General features: G+C 51.5%; 1 long non-coding RNA gene across 1 annotated transcript in view; it reads left to right on the top strand.

Annotated features, from left to right (window-relative positions):
* The window catches only part of LOC106147351, an 8,795-nt gene extending 7,737 nt beyond the window's left edge, over positions 1-1,058 (top strand). The window contains exon 3 of the long non-coding RNA XR_001232207.1: positions 824-1,058. This is a non-coding gene — a long non-coding RNA (uncharacterized LOC106147351). The remainder of the gene's footprint in view (positions 1-823) is intronic.
* The last annotated feature ends 2,335 nt before the right edge of the window (positions 1,059-3,393 follow it).

The following is a 3,393-nucleotide window of genomic DNA, read 5'->3' as shown; positions in this document are numbered from 1 at the left end:
TTTTTGAGACAGGGTCTCACTATGCAGTTCACGCTGGCCTTGAGCTCACTTTGTAGCCCAGGCTGGTCTCGAACTCTCAACAATCCTCCTGCCTCAGCCTTCCGAGTGCTGGGATTACAGGCATGCAGCACCATGCCCAGCTCAATCCCCTCTCTTTTTAAGACTCAGACATAGGCTCACTCTGTAGCCCAGGCTGGCCTTGAATTTTCAGTGACCCTCCTGCCTCAGCCTCTCATGTGCTGAGATTACAGGCGTGCACCTCCTGACCCAGTTTAAATCCTTCTTTACCAACCATCCAAGGTACACAGCATTACACTCTCCCCTACACAGCATTTCATCATCACCTATGCACTCCACCACATAGTACTGCACAACCCAGCCACAATAAATGCTGGTAATAGCCAAGTGTAGTGGCCCAAACCTGAAATCCTAGCATGCTGAGAGGCTGAAGCAGGATCATAAGTTCAAGACCAGCCTCGCCAACTTAGCAGGACCCTGTCTCAAAAAATACATAAAACACAGAAGGGCTGCAAATGTACAGTAGTGCAGTATGAAGGCCCTAGTTTCTATTCCCAGTACCACAAAAACCTAAAATTTTAGAAATGGGGCTGGGGATTTAGCTCAGCAGCACAGCGTTTGCCTGACAAGCACAAGGTCGTGAGTTTGATTCTCGGTACGGGGCGGGGGCGGAGGGGGGGGGAAACCAAAAATTTTAGAAATGGATCATAAAGATAATACATAGAGCCTGAGAAAAAGCCCTGACCTTTTTTGGGTTCTTCTGAGATGATTTTTCAAGACTAATCAGTACAAATTGTATTTAAAGGTATGAGTAAGAGAAAAAGGGAAAGAAAACCAAACGGTTGAATGCACCAAACACATGCCGCAGAGCAGGCCAGGAAGCAAAGAAAATCAACAAGGACATACGTCAGACCCAAATACAACATACAAATTCAGTGAAGCTGTTGAACAAAGAGGACAGGGTAAAGAACCTGACATAAGAGGAAGAAATAAGCCGGGCGTGGTGGCACACACCTGTAATCCCTGCACTTAGGAGCTGAGGCAGGAGGACTGCTGCGAGTTCGAGACCAGCCTGGGCTACACAGTGAGCTCAAGATCAGCCTGAACTGCACAGCAAGACCCTGTCTCAGAAAGACAAAAAAAAAGGAAGAAATACAGGATAAAATGGAAACAAAGCTTTGTAAATAAGCGGAAGAGAAGGGAGGGGAATGAGAAGGGGAAAAGACAAAGTATACATGTACAGGTACAAATTCTCTATGATGAATGTGACCATTGTATAGACCTAACTTGTACCAATAAATTTAAGTTTTTTTTAAAAAAGAGGAAGAAATAAAGCTTTTAGAGATGAAAGTTCAAAGGCTTTTAAATTGTGCTCATTTCCTCAGGAAGCAGGAAATGAGCACAAGATGAAAAATTCTGAGTAATAAAACCTGATACGTTTTTGACGTATCCATGTGTACTGCCTCAAAAAGCAAAACTGAAAAGAACCTTTTTTTTTGGTATTGGAAATTGAACCAAGGGTCTTGCATTGAGCTACATCCCCAATCCTTTTTCTATTTTATATTTTGAGGCGCTTTCCTTAAAAAAGCCTATTTTCTCATCCCAACTCAGTCACTATAGTGAGGGAGGCCCTGCAGATAGGTGCAGCCCTGTCATCCAAGTCCTCCTACAACACCCCTGATCTGAGACTTCTGCTCATCCTCAAAAACGGTTTTTTCTGAGTTCAGCATGGTGGTGCACTCCGGTAATCACAGGACTCGGGAGGCTGAGACAGGAGGATCGTCGCGAGTTCGAGACCAGCCTGGGCTACAGAGTAAGTTTAAGGCCAGCCTGAACTACATTGCGAGAGCCTACCTCAAAAATGCAAAAAAAAAAAAAGGCCTCTTCTAGTTCCGACTGCTCGATCTCTCTAGGGTGAGATAGCCCCTTTCTTTACTAAGGCCAACCTTAGTTGGCTCTGGCCCTGAGTCCAACCCCTAGATTCTAGTCCCCAGTACCGCTGAGGTGCGGCCCTGGATCTCGGATCCCGCATCCCGGACCCTAAACCCTAGCCCCGCGCTGCCACCCGGGATGCTCAGGTTCGACTCCACCTCGGATGCGTAATTCCACCTCGGTGCACCAGCTGCTCCTCACCTGGAGATCCAAGTCTCCGCGCAGCCGCGGGCGGCCCCCGGAGACCCATGGCGACTGAAGCACCGCAGTCAAGCTTTGTTTACCGTTACCATGGAAAGCATGGCAGGGTGCAAGGGGCGGGACGTCCGCCGCCACTCGCGGCACTTCCGGCACAAGCCTTCCGGCCCCGCGTCCCGGATACCTGGAATAGCAGTAATGGTACCCTTTTCCCTGACCCTCGCCATTGCCGATGTGACCGCGGCTGGCCTTCCCCGAATGTCACATTCCTCAGGACGACGCAGCGGGACAGACTTTAGGAGGCGCAGACAGTGGGTCCGGGTTGCGAGGGCACCAATGCGACGTCCCCAGGTCGAGGCCTAGGATTGGTCATCACAGAATGGGGCGGGGCTGGATGGGTGTTGAGGGCGGCGCAGGCGTGGTGCGGCCCGCTGTGTGGGGGAGGAGAGTCGTCGAGGACGTCATGGAGGACGTTGGGCGCCGCACGGATCCGGGAACCAAACGCTGAGGACGCCGCGGGCGAGGGCGGTGTCCCTGGGGGGAGGGGAGCCCGCCAGAGGGTGTCGCGGGGGCGGCCGGGCCGAGGCGGGGCAGCGTTTTGCGTCTCCCTCCTCAGCCGGGCCCCGGGGCGTAGCTGAGCGCTCTGTTCCCGACAGCGCTCATTGTTCACGCAGAGCTCTGAATCGGTGAGGTGAGCCGGAGGAGCTCCGTCCCCGCTGGGCCCGACAACGGCAGCTGTTGTCACCGAACACCTGCCCATAATTGCAGTTTCCGCTGTTTGTTCAAATGTGTTACCAAACCTCTTCACTGTTTTCTCCCGGGAAGCTGATTGACGCCTTTTTAACTCCTCCGTTCCTTTAAACCTACAGCAGCTAGCACGCCCGTAATCCCAACATCCAGGAGGCTGAGGCAGGAGGATTGTTGCGAATTCGAGACCAGCCTGGCCTACAAAGTGAGCTCAGGGCCAGCCTGAACTGCATAGCGAGCCCCTGTCTCAAAAAGACAAAAACAAAAACAGAAAAAAACATAGCAGTGAACCCCAGGGCCACACCGATGCACCCAAGAGCCTTAGTTGTTTTTTGATTTTTTTTTTTTTTTTTTGTCTTTTGTTGTTTTGAGACGGGGTCTCACTATGGCAGTTCAGGCTGGCCTTGAGGTCACTTTGTAGCCCAGGCTGGCCTAGACTTGGAACCATCCTTCTGCCTCAGCCTCCCGAGTGCTGGGATTACAGGCTTGTGCCACCAC

This window comes from Chinchilla lanigera, unplaced genomic scaffold (assembly GCF_000276665.1).
Source record: "Chinchilla lanigera isolate Chin_1 unplaced genomic scaffold, ChiLan1.0 scaffold00145, whole genome shotgun sequence".
Lineage (NCBI taxonomy): Eukaryota > Metazoa > Chordata > Mammalia > Rodentia > Chinchillidae > Chinchilla > Chinchilla lanigera.
This window is presented reverse-complemented; position numbering and strand designations above follow the sequence as displayed.